The sequence below is a fragment of the Hevea brasiliensis genome, chromosome 13 (genome assembly GCF_030052815.1).
Source record: "Hevea brasiliensis isolate MT/VB/25A 57/8 chromosome 13, ASM3005281v1, whole genome shotgun sequence".
Classification (NCBI taxonomy): domain Eukaryota; kingdom Viridiplantae; phylum Streptophyta; class Magnoliopsida; order Malpighiales; family Euphorbiaceae; genus Hevea; species Hevea brasiliensis.
The window spans coordinates 9,696,812-9,710,534 of NC_079505.1; the positions used below are offsets into that span (position 1 = coordinate 9,696,812).

The following is a 13,723-nucleotide window of genomic DNA, read 5'->3' on the forward strand; positions in this document are numbered from 1 at the left end:
TATCCAGTCCAGTGGTCTAGTATAGGTTACTTGGGCTTGGAAAAGTATAACTGTAATTGAACTGATTGTTAAAGAAAATACGAAAATTAAATATCAGAAATGATTACGATAGAATACAAAGAAACTCAAGATCATGAAGAAAATAAATAAACAAAATGCATGAAGAAGTTAATATCATAAAACGTAATTAGCCCTCGACTAAACATTAAGTTGGTAATTATTCAGTTCTTATGAACACAATGGCTAAGAAATTATGATTTTATTTGCATATTATTTCTTTCTATTTTATTATTTGCACCACTAAGCTTTATGCTTAGCGCGTCGCGTTTGCAACGCGTAGAGTCAAGATCTTGATCGAGAGCCGTAGACCACGCAGTTGGGTAAGTCCATCCTGCGATTACGCATAGTGTCCGTGTCACCTCACAGCTACGATTGCATTGATAGGACACTAGGTGTCATTTTGGTATTTTGTAATTGATCTTATTTTCTCATGTGTAAATGAACTTATGAAATGTAATTTGATGCTCATGTAAATAATGAGAATTGTGTTTGTAAATGAAAAAGTGAATGTTTATCTGTGATATATATATGATTATCACATGAAATGAATGATTGAGAAATGAATGTGAACTGAAAAATATTGAGATTTTGATAAATGGAGTTGAGATGAATGAATAAGAATATAGGAATTGTTTTTCACAGGTTCCGAAGAACGGTTTTCTCCATTTATAGCCAATTACTCTGCGGATTTTCTTTAAAATTTTCTAACCTCAAATAAATTACAATTTCAATAAATGAATTATATTTCACAAATTATTTTCAAAACTATGATAAAAATGAATTAAGATAAAATAGAGTGCTCCGGCACACTGAGTGGCATAACTTGCTCGGCTACACTGTAGTCGGGTAAGGGGTGTCACATTGAACCTACGGACATATAAAATAATGTAATAAATTAGATAAGGAATTAGAAAGGAAAAATAGATGATATAATTGATAAATTGTGAATTATATAAATGATATTTATGAATATATGCAATAGATGAAAATGAGTTTAGATATTGTATTTCCACTAGGAAATAAAGTTTAGAATGTTACAACAAATATATATAATGGAATATATAATGAAATAATTGTTATAAATTGTGATCATATAAATGACATAATGAATGAATCATGTTAATGTATGAATGAGACATTATTTCTCATTATTGTAGAAAGGAAAAGTACTTTAAGTACAATGGTTTATGAGAACCATTGTTGTGAATTGTGATCGACACAAAAGATATAATGAATAAATATATGAATTATGATGGAGGTAAAATTTATGTAGAAATGTACTTTAAAAATTTATGCTTCTATTAGGAATAGAATTGAAATGTTATAAATTATAATTGAAATTTGTCATAAAATAATGAAGTCATAAAACACAATATATTAACATTTAATGGCACTAATATGCCTATGTATTGCCTAAACACGTGTGTCAGATTGGATAGATTGGCATGCCAATAGGATATTATTTTAACAGTACTGCGTAAGACTTTATGCCTGTATTCATGGCTTTATGCCCACACTCATGGCTTTTATGCCCGATTACTTGTTATCATGGCTTTTAGCCATATTGATATGTTATTATGGCTTTTTAGCCATACTGACTGCATACGTGGTTGACGTACTGAGCTTACACGTCCCATGGTATGACGGCCCGAGGCATCGCGGTGTCCAGTGCCAACGACCCGCTTATCCAGTTTAGTCAGCCTGTCATAGGTTACCTGGGCAGTGTAAATTATTGAAATTATTTAAGAACATTGGTATTGAATGAAATGAGGAAAAAGATTAGCAATAGAAATATAACTGAATCAAGTAGTACAAATGAAATTTTCAGAATTATAGGAACCAAAAATACAATACTCCTAGAATTAATCTGTATATCAAATATTATTACTGTATAAACTTAGCACTTTCAAAGAGGGACAAAATAGAATATAAGATAGTTGATATTAGAAATATCATACCAAATTTAATTGATACCCGAGGATCTAAATTATACTTTAGAATTATATTTTAGTCTTTCTTATTTGTATATATTATTTTTTTGTTATATTATTGCACCACTAAGCAGAAATGCTTAGCGCGATGGATTTGTTTCCTTCGCAAAGGTACTGAAGCTAAAACTCAGTGGACATTTGACTGGAATTTTTGGAGTCCAGATTTGCAAAAGTGTCAGAAGTGTTCAAGTTGTTACCACCTCAGCAATGCATGTAGATAGGGCTCACAAAAGTTATTTTATGTATTTATAATTAGTTATTAATTGTAATATAAATTATAGTATTGTAATTAATTTGTACATCATGTAAATTATGAAGTTTGAGAATTTTGATACATAAATTGAGTATGAATGGATATGTATGCAAATGAGTTGCAAAAATTGAATGTGTGATGAAATGATTATGAAAATAACTGATGAGATTTTATTGTGAAAATATCGTTGAAATTTCAAGCAGGTGAATAGTAAAATACGCCAAATGGTAATAGAAACAGGGGAAACTCCGCTGGTTTCTCCATAGAAAAATAATTGATATTAAAATATAACGAGAAAAAAATTTTTAAAGGAATAAAGTAAGATAAAATAGGGTGCTCCAACACCGAGTGTAACATGCCTTGCTCGGCTACACTGTAGTCGGGTGAGGGGTGTCACAAAAGCCTTAAACATTAACCCTATCTAATCTTCTCATAAACATTTGAACCATACACACTATAAGCATGAACAAAACCAAGCTCTTAAAGTGTCATAAATATCATAAACATATTTACTTAACAAGCATTAAAACTTAACTTAATATAGCAATCTCATCAAAAAGCTAAGCATGCCATAATGGTAGATCCTCATAAGGTAGAATAATCACTCTATCTCTCTTGTGTTTAGGTATTGTGTTTACTCTCAAATTCAATTCAATGAAAATGCACTACCATAAGCTTGCTTGTCCATCTAATCTCCACTACTTTGATCATATGCACATCATAAGTCAGAAGGTCTTTCATTTGGTTGTAATGGGGCTAGGGACAAGGTATGGAGCAAAGAATATATTAAGTTAAAGAACCAAAGAAACTAGTAGAGCATCAAAAACTCATGAATTCACAACATTAAACAAATGCCAACTAGAATTCATCATATTACAAACAAGCTCTTTTCTAGCTTCAACTTTCTTGTTCATACCTTTTAATAGTAAAAATTATAACAATTGATGTCCTCTCATTATAGGAATGAATGAAAATTCACCTTTTTATTTCTTTTTTTTTTTGAACTTTTTGCATTTCAATCCATACTTTTCACTTTACTTTTTAAGTCATGAGAACATCAACTGTATACTTTCAAACTCGTATCCCTAATTCACTACCACTTTTATAAACATTCCAACCAAATTCTATTCAAAAAGTTTCAGATGCTCTGCTAATCCTATGTTAAGGTAGAAACACCTGTTTTATAGGCTAAGGCTTATAATGTGGCTCAATCACAAGAATAGGAATAATGGAGGCTCAAAATAGGCTCACTAAAAGGATAACTTTTTATTGTCAAAAGGTTGGCAATTTAAGCCCAAGTGCTTACACCTAATTTGCCTTCATTACTTAAATGCATGCATATATCCATGTAATCTCAAAAACATTTAAAATAAGTTCTAGAGATACATAATCAAGGAATGAATATCCACATAATAAAGAAATAGATTGGTATTGAAGTTTCAATCATAGTCTCAAAAGCTCACAAAAGGTATTGATCTTCCTTATTAGTATATTTAACCTTTCAATTCAATTTCCACATTAAGAAAACCTAAGTTGTAATTCAATATATCCATTCTATTCATGCTCTCATCAAACTTGAACAATCCATACTCATAACATGTATAAGTTCATTAATCTATGGAAAGAACCTAAAAACACAAAAACCCATAATTTTCAAAAGAAAAAAGAATTACTGAATAAATAAACTAAACACATAAAAACCCTTCCCCACATTCAAATCTTATAATGTGCCAATGTAAGTTATCATGTAAAGAAGAGAAACTAAAATTAAGAAAATAAAAAGTAGAGAGAAAGAAATCCAAATCTGTTTGATTCTTGAGTTACCTCCCAAGCAGTGCATTTATTTAGAGTCTCAAGCTTAACTTTTAGCCTTCTTTTTATCCAGCATACTGTGGTTCCTCCAAATCCACTTCCTCAACATTGCAAACTTGTAAACCTTCATAGTACGGTTTGAGCCTATATCCATTCACCTTAAATGCCTTATTTGTTGTTAAACTTTGGATCTCAACTGCACCAAGTGGAAAAACATTAGTAACAACAAAAGAACCAATCCATCTAGATCTCAACTTACCTAGAAAAAGCTTGAGCCTTAAATGGAAAAGAAACAACTTTTTTCCAACTTCAAATTGCTTTCTCAATATCATCTTGTCATGGAAGGCTTTAGTTTTCTCCTTGTAAATCTTGGAATTTTCATAAGCATCATTCTGTATCTCCTCTTACTCTTGCAATTGCAACTTCCTATGCTCACCATCCTTATTCATTTGCAAATTGAATTGCTTCACAGCCCAAAATGCTTTGTGTTCCAATTCCACAGGAAGATGATAAGGCTTGCCATAAACCAAGCGATAAGGAGACATACCAATTAGTGTCTTATGTGCTGCTCTATATGCCCATAGTACATCATCAAGCTTCAAACTCTAATCCTTCATATTTTTATTCACTGTCTTTTCAAAGATGGATTTGATTTCTCTATTGGACACTTTAGCTGGCATGTAGTGGACACTTTATGAGTCACATGGTACTTTTTTAAGAGAGCTTGCACTGTTCTATTAAAAAAATGAGTTTCTTTATCACTTATGAGAGCTATCAAGATTCCATGCTTGTTTAATATGTGAGACTTCACAAAATCCACAATAACTTTAGCATCATCAGTCCTGGTGGCTATAGTTTCTACCCACTTTGAAACATAATCAATAGTAAGAATAATATAAACATAACAAAAAAAAAAGGGAAATGGCCCTATGAAATCAACGCCCTAAACATCAAAAATTTCACATGCTAGTATAAGGGAAAGAGGCATTTCATTTCGAGACGTTAGATAACCTATTCTTTGGCATTGTTCACATATCTTACAAAATATATAAGCATCATGAAACAAAGAAGGCTAAGAGAAACCACATTCAAGTACCTTAGAAGTTGTTCTTTTTGGTCCAAAGTGACCTCCACTTTCATACGAGTGACAAAAGGTGAGAATAAAGTTATATTCATATTGAGATACACACTTTCTAATCACTTGATCAACATCATACTTCCATAAATATGGCTCATCCCAAGCATAATATTTTGCATCACTCTTTATTTTATCTTTTTGAGCTTTAGTAGAATTAGGAGGAAAAGACTTAGTAACTAAATAATTAGCAACATCAGCATACCATGTTTCACCTCCATCAAGTGCGTAACAAGTGTTCATCTATGAAAAATTCTTACAATGGTAATGCATCTCTTTCTTGCTCCAATCTGCTGAGATGATCAGCAACCAATTTTTTGGCACCTCTTCTATCTTTGATCTCCAAGTTAAATTTTTACAATAAGAATATCCACCTTATCAATCTTAGCTTGGCTTCTTTCTTCTTCAATAGGTATCTAAGTGCTGTATGGTCAGAATAAACAATAAACAATAACTTCAGTATCTAATAAATAAGAATGAGTAGTTGCATTGGGCATCCTCCAATGTTCTTGAAGCATAGTAAACACATGAGGTGCCTTCCCTACTTTTTTGCCCCAAAATAGCCTCGACAGCCTTGTCACTGGCATCACACATAATCTCAAAAGGTAGATCCTAAATTTAGAGGTTGAATAATGGGTGCAGTCGTGATAAGATCTTTCAACCTATCAAATGATTATTTGTAAGACTCTTCAAATCTAAACTCTACATCCTTTACTAGTAGGCGACATAGTGGTAATGCAATCTTGGAGAAATTTTTGATAAACCTCTGATAGAAACTTGTATTTCAATGAAAAGAATGCACTTCCTGCACATTTGTGGGATAAGGTAATGCATGTATAATATCTATCTTAGCTTTATCAACCTCAAGTCCCCTATATGACATAATATGCCCTAAAACTATACCTTGTTAAACCATAAAATGACATTTTCAAAGTTCAACATAAGGTTAGTTTTAATACACCTATCTAACACAAGTGTAAGATTATGTTAGCATGCATCAAAAGAATCTCCATAAATAGTAAAATCATCCATAAATATCTTAGTGATGTGCATTACATAATCTAAGAAAATGCTCATCATACAGCTTTGGAATGTGGCTGGAGCATTGCAAAGTCTAAAAGGCATGCGCCAGTATGCAAATGTGCCGAAGGGGCACGTGAATGTAGTATTCTCTTAATCTTCAAGAGATATCACAATCTGATTATAACTTGAATAACCATTAAGAAAATAATAATGAGAATGTTCAACTAACCTTTCAAGTATTTGATCCATGAATGGCAATGGAAAGTGATCTTTTCTTGTTAAAGCATTCAACTTCCTATAATCAATGCACACTCTCCATTCATTTTGAATTCTTGTAGGAACGAACTCATTGTTTTGATTCTTCACTACAGTGAAGCTTGTCTTCTTAGGAAGAACCTGAATAGGGTTCACCCACTTGTAATCTGAAATAGGATAGATCACACCTGCATTAAGGAGCTTTAGTATCTCCTTCTTCATCGCATCCATCATGGGTGGATTAAACCTCCTTTGTGTCTCCATTGTTAGTTTCACACCTTCTTTAAGCAAGATATGATGCATACATGTGGCTGGACTTATTCCTTTAATATCTGCCAATATCCAACCAATTGTTGTATTCTGCTCCTTCAACACTTTAATAAGTTTATCTTCTTGCAATGGACTTAGAGTTTTTACAATGATGACTGGTAGTGTTTCTTCATCACATAAGAAAACATACTTTAAGTGATCAGGTGAAGGCTTTAATTCCAGCTTAGGAGCTTGTTCAATAAAAGGTCAAAGCTTTGTGTGAGACATATCCAAATCAATATTAGCAACATCATACCTGTCATGTTATAGGGGTAACACATTCAGCTCTTGAACCATCTCTTTAAGTTTATCTCCCAATGATATCTCCTCTTGTGTAACTGTGGCATCTCCATCTTTCAAATTATAGCTAATAGCTGCATTCAACTTGTCATCTCCACTTAGCTCAGAAGCTTCTTGCACCAAAGGTTCAATAACATCCAACCTACAAATAGAATGCACATCAATAGGAAATCTCATGGCTTTAGAAATATTAAAATGCACAATCTCACCATTAAATTCCATAGAACCATAATGCACATATATTTTAGTTCTAGAAGTTTTCAAGAATGGTCTTTCTAATAATATAGGTATAGTATTAGGAGAATTATCATCCTCCATATCCAAAATATAAAATCAGTAGGGAAAACAAATTCATTGACTTGAACCAAAACATTTTTAATTACCCCATCAGGATATGCATTAGATTTATCAGCTAGCTGTATGATAACACCAGTTTCTTTCAAAGGCCCAAGATTTAAAGAAGCATAAATGGACCTAGGCATGACATTAATAGATGCTCCTAAATCTAATATAGCCCTGTCAAATCTAGTATCACCACTTTTGCATGGAATAGTGAACGTACTTGGATCTTTATATTTTAGAGGTAATTTCTTTTGTATCACAGCAGAGACATTCTCCCCCACACTTACCTTCTCATTACCTTTTAGCTTTTTTTTTTAGATGCGCACCTCTTTGAGAAATTTTGCATATTTTGGTACTTGCTTGATTACATCTAAGAGAGGGATGTTGATCTCTACCTTCCTAAACATATCTAAAATCTCCTCTTCTTGCTCTTATTTCTTTGCCTTTGCAAACCTTATAGGAAAGGGAGGTATAGGCTTATAATCCGAAGGAGGTGTAAAAGGACTTACCATTGAAGGGACTTCTGTCTCTTGCTCTTTTTCCTTGTTCTTGTTAACCACTTTTTCTTTTTCATCTCTATGGTCGACCTTTTCGTCAGCTAAAGTGTCCTTGATTGGTGCTTTCACTTCCTTATCACTTCTCAACATAATTGCACATGTATTTTCTTTTGGGTTCTTAATTAGTTGAGAAGGAAGCTTACAAGAACCTTGTGCTTCCAACTTGCTAACTGATGTGGCCACCTAGCTCATTTTGTAACGCCCTCACTTTACGTAGTCCATACATTCGACTACTCTGGTGACCTAATGTCAGTCTGGACAAGTCAGGATGTCTGGAACCACACTTCAGTGATAATAAACAGGCATAAAATGATGAAATAAATAAAAAAAATACAAGAAAAATTAAAGAAAAATAAAAGAGAGAAAGTAAAACTAAGTTAAATGAGTCGATACCGAAGCGATGGGTGATCGCACTGGAAAGTTACGACTTAGGCAATAGCTGACCCTGGGACAGTGGGGAACCCTCAGAATTAAGTTTCGAGACATAATTAAAGACTTATTAAAGTAAAATTGACATTAGAAATATCAAAGAAAATTAAAAAATTAGTACAAAGAAAAACAAAAAATTCAAGAAATTGACAAAAATCGGTGTTATCGAAAAATCGAAAATACAACCCGAAGAGGGGCATTTTGGTCATTTGACACCTAGAGTGGACTTTTGACCTAAATGTCCATAAGAAATAAGTTGTATTAAATTTTGAAAATGCCATGAAAATAAGAAATTGGATATATAATATAAATAGTGAAAGATTGAAGGCATAATTGCAATTTTAGGAATCTTGGATTAATTAATCTTTTAGTTATCATTAGTGCTCCACTAAGTATAATTTAATGGACCTATATAAACACCAAAGTGGATAGACTTCTCCACTTTCACCTTCTTCTTTCTCACATTTTCATTTGGTCAAATTCCATTTCCCATTCAAATTCATCCATGGCCGTCCATGGCCAAGCTTTCTCTCTCCATGATCCAAGCCAATTTTCTTCCATTATCCTTCACTAAAGTTGGTCCATACAGCTTGGGGAAGAGATAGGGAGCAAGAAAGAAAGGTTTTGGTGAAGTTTTGGACAAGCTTCAAAAGAGGTAAGTGCTTATTTTCCTTGCTTGCTTCATTAAACTTATAATTGAGGTTATGGTGAGTAGGAATATGAAAGAATTTGAAGAAATTGTTGAGTGTTGACAAGTCTCCAATTTGGCAGCCTCATGTCCATGGGAGTATGAATTATTTCTTCATGTAAATGATGATTTGAGGTGTTGATTAAAGTGCTTAAATGTATGAGAGTTTAATTAGCATGTATATGTTTGAATTGTGTATTTGAAGTAAGGTTATGAAGTCAATATGGAAGTTGAAGCATATGTGCCAATTTGGGCTACCTTAATGTGCTTAGGAAGGCCTTATTTTCATTTATATTTAATGTTGATTAATGAGCAATGGTATGTATATTGTTAATTTTGATTAGTTGAATTAGGCTTGGAGAGTTAAAATTGTGGTTGGATATTGATTTAATTGGGTGTGATAGATATTTACTTGAATTGAATTGTTAATGGACATTGATTTGATTAATTGAGTGCTGCTGGATATAGAACAATTGAGTTATTGCTAGATATTGATCAATTTGATTGTGGTTGGACAATTGACCAAATTGCAAAGTACATGATGTCCATTAGAAGTGTAAAGTTACAATGTAGGTTATGCTTATTGAAAACAATATGTATTTTAGGTTCTAAATGGAAATGTGTGATCCCAATTGGTATGAGGCCAATTGGAGGTGAAATAGGACCTATAATAGACCAATGTTCATGTAGAAGTCATGCCAAAATTCTTCCTAGAAAATGACCTAAAAAGTGACCAAATCCGAATTGCCTAAAATGTGAACCCAGAATTTAACCATATGAACAATAATCAGTCTTTTAGCCATAACTCACTCAAAACTGGTCTAAATGACCTAAAATTTATACCGTTGGAAAGCTTAGACATAGGGCTACAACTTTGGCGAAGACCACCAAGCCCAGAAATGCCATTTACCAAGTCAAAATGATCGCCAAAGTTGGGTTACAAAAACTGGCCGAATTAAATTTGACTAAAAAATGACCTAAACTTTGCAATATAAGTGCAACTTGACTAGTAATAGTAAAATGACCATAACTTGGTCCATAGAACTCCAAATGACATGAAATCAGTCCCAAAATTTCAATAAGATATAGATCTACAATATTGGTAATTTGACCAAAACCCAAAAATCAAGGGAACTAGGTCAATTAACTTGATTAATTTGGCACACTAAATCTGAAATTGGCACATTTGACCATAAAATCTAGAAAATTCAAATAAGCATATATCTCACAAGAAGTGTCCAATTTTAATGAGCCATACCAATATGGAAAGCTAAGAAAGAGACCTAAAACTTTGTTTTAGACAACTTCCTCAAATTATAAATGTATAAGGTCAGAATTTAAGGTCAAAACTATTGACCTAATTGAGGACCATGCCAATATAGGACCTTTGAGTTCAAGTTAACAATTTGTCTATAAAGAATTCTATAAGACTTGAAAAATGGTAAGCAAAATTTCTAACTGTCCCTAAAATATAGGGCAAAAATACTTATGAAGAATGCTAGACCTCAATGTGATTACAATCAGTCCAAATAAATTAGTAAAATCAGAATCGAAAATGCATAAAAAGGAAACTAAAATTTAGATTTGACCTAGTTATGGTTAATTGACCATAACTTGAGCTATACAACTCCAAATGGAGTGATTCAAAAAGGAAATTAAAGAAGACATAATGAGAAACAATTTAATGAAGAGAAATATGCTAAATTTACATTGTAGCTTGGTCCAATAGATAGTAAACATTAGCCATGAAATCTAAATAATTACAATAAAGTGCAATAAGCTTTGAAATGAAATTGGCAACATATGTGAACATGTGAGGAATGAAAAATGGAACATATTAGTAACATTAAAACTAATTCACCTAGTGTACATTAAAGGTCAACATTATAGGTTGACTAATGAAAGGAATAGTATTAATAAAATTTAATTATTGAACCTTATTATTAGAAACAATTTAAATGAGTACTGAAACACTTAAAATTGTGTGTTTCAGTTAGAAGAGACACTGAGAAGGGAAAAGACCCACTTAGTCAAGGCTAAGAGGTGACTCATCAGAGGTTTGTGCACAACTAGTTTTTAATCGATTTTGTTTTGAAAATTTCATATGACTAATTGACGTATTTTCCTTATGTATTATGTTTATCAAGTATTAGATTTAATTCAATGATTATTGTAATTGTTATAGTATGTATGAATTTAGCTTTGTGAAATGGTATTTCAACAAGTATTAAGCATTGTTGTGGATTGAGTAAATTATGTTTTGGAAAATTTTGATAGAATATGTTTTGAATTATGATGGGCAATTTGCATGGAAAAATACAAATTTATGTTTTGAATTTTGATGAGCATAAAAATTATTGGATATTGGAATTGACTTTGAATCGAATTGTGTTGTGATTTATGCTCACAAAAAGGACAAAGTGAATTATGATATTATTTTATATCTCACTATAGATGCTTGACTAGATTATTACCCGTCTCTCTCATTTGTTGAGAAGACAATGGAGTTAGCTTTGTTTTGATTACTATAGTACGTGTACAGGCTTAGATTCTCCTCTTATTAGAGGTTAGATCTAAGTTATTTTGTTATGGCCCTTTCGAAAGTTTCATTATTGTGGTGTGTACTGTGTACGATGATTCGACCTCCTCGACCATAGGGAGTTAGAATCCGATTCGACCTCCCCGACCATAGGGAGTTAGAATCACCCCGAAGATGGCCCTTTCGGATTAGTCTTGCATAGTTAGTGAGATAAAGAATGGTTTTTGAATAGTGAATAACCAGTTGTGATTTGATAAATTGAATTTCTTGCTCAAAGTTATTTTAATCAATGATTTATATTACTAGCAACGAAGATTTTGACTTTTGAAATTTTGTTAAATTTCAAGACTTTCAAATAAATTGTTATAATTTTGTCAATGTATATTGTACTATATTTTAAATTATAGTTGTGCACCACTGAGTTCACCACTCAGTGATAGCTTTGTATGTTGTCGCAAGTGAAAAGAGCATAAAGCAGTTGAGTAAGCTTCCTTGAAGACACATTCAGATTAGCTCCAGGTATATCATAGGCATACCCATGTACATAGGTTTGATGTATGCATGTAATAATATGTATGTAAATTATTTGAGTAGTTGTATAAAAACTCTTGTAAAATAATTTAGTATGTAATTAAATGAAAATTATTGTAATGTAAATTTGATATTTCATTTATCTGTATAATTTTGTAATATTAATTTTTGAGTCATGTAATCAATGAAATGTTTCTTTTATGATGAGGTTGGTTTGAAAATGAATTGATTTGATTATTGAGATTTGAATTGTGAGATGAAATGAAGTTTAATGGAGTTGTATTTGAGAAATCATATTGGGAGTGTTTTCCTTTTTAGGTTTGAAAAACTATTTTCTCAAAATACAGCTGGCACTCTGTCGAAATTTTGAAAAATTTTTATAACACCAAATTTTAATCGATGATTTAAATTTCACGAAAATTGATTTAAAATCCCTTGCAATATATTTAATGGGTTATCGATAGGCGAAGTACGGTAATTCATTAGGTGTACTACAGGATCATGTTACATCTTACGGAGGAGTAGGGTGTGACACATTTAATTCTCCAAATTCTAGATACTTGCCCTTATCTCTTTATGAAAATTCATAGTATTAGTAGCAACAGATTTGACAATATCCTTTAAAGACATAACTTAATCTTGAGCTACTAGTTGTGGTTGCCTTTGAAACTGAGGTTTCACTTAGTTGAAACCAGGGGGTCAATTAGGAAATGTGTTCCTTTATGCTTGATTGCCATAGCTAAGGTTAGGATGATCCCTCCATCTTTGATTGTATGTGTTTGCATAAGGATCATACTTCCTTTGTGGTGGACTAGGAAATCCTCTAATTGCATTTGCATGCTCAATGGAATCCTCTTGCAATGTAGTACACATATCAGTTGGATGTCTTTGTGCTAAAGATATACAATATATCTTCACTTATTACACGTTCTCTATAACTAACTGGCTAACAAGAGAAGTTAAATTAGCTATTTGATTTTCTGAGGAAGATGTACTTATGTCATTGACTCTTCTTATAGGTGGATCATTCCTTATTCCAAATTGTTGTGAATTTGTAGCCATGTTTGATATCAAGTTCTTTGTTGCTTCAAGACTCTTATCTACCAAAGCACCACCACTAGCTACATCTATCATGCCTCTGTCAGTAGGAAGAAGACCTTTATAAAAATATTGAATGAGTAGTTGGTCGCTTATTTAATGATGCGGGCAACTTGCACACAATTTCTTGAATCTCTCCCAATACTCATGCAATGACTCCCCATTATACTGCCTAATGCCACAAATATCTTTTTTGATGTTAGCCGCCCTTAAAGTTGGAAAGTACTTCTCTAAGAATAGCCATTTCATGTCATTCCATGTGTTTATGGAACCAGAAGGTAGTTAATAGAGCCAATCTTTAGCTACATCCCCCAATGAGAATGGGAATGCTCTTAACCTAATTTGCTCCTCTGTAATACTTGTAGGTTTCATGCTTGAACACACAACATGGAACTCCTTGA

The 13,723-nt window shown here is 32.4% G+C and overlaps 1 non-coding gene across 1 annotated transcript; it reads left to right on the forward strand.

Moving 5' to 3' along the window:
- The first annotated feature begins 13,416 nt into the window (after positions 1 to 13,416).
- Positions 13,417 to 13,523, forward strand: LOC131172413 (small nucleolar RNA R71). The gene has a single exon (XR_009142890.1). It is a non-coding gene; the product is annotated as a small nucleolar RNA R71 (small nucleolar RNA).
- The last annotated feature ends 200 nt before the right edge of the window (positions 13,524 to 13,723 follow it).